We start from the raw sequence: 201 nt of genomic DNA, 5'->3' as shown, positions 1-201 counted from the left end.
AATAAACTAAAAAGAAAGTTAAGTTTGGTTCTTATAAATTGCATGAGCGGGCAGATCAGGAGGAACAAGAAAGCCACAACATAAGAATCAGTTGCTATTGTTTCTGTATTAAGGTGTAGGTTTTATCAGTATAAGACATTTATGTCTATCCTTACCACGTTTTATGATCCAGGATTTTTTTCGAATACATTTTTTCTTCAT

The sequence above is a fragment of the Morone saxatilis genome, unplaced genomic scaffold (genome assembly GCF_004916995.1).
Source record: "Morone saxatilis isolate NCDOM2014 unplaced genomic scaffold, NCSU_SB_2.0 Contig4, whole genome shotgun sequence".
NCBI classification, from domain to species: domain Eukaryota; kingdom Metazoa; phylum Chordata; class Actinopteri; family Moronidae; genus Morone; species Morone saxatilis.
The sequence above is the reverse complement of the archived record's forward strand: the minus strand, read 5'-3'. Positions refer to the sequence as shown.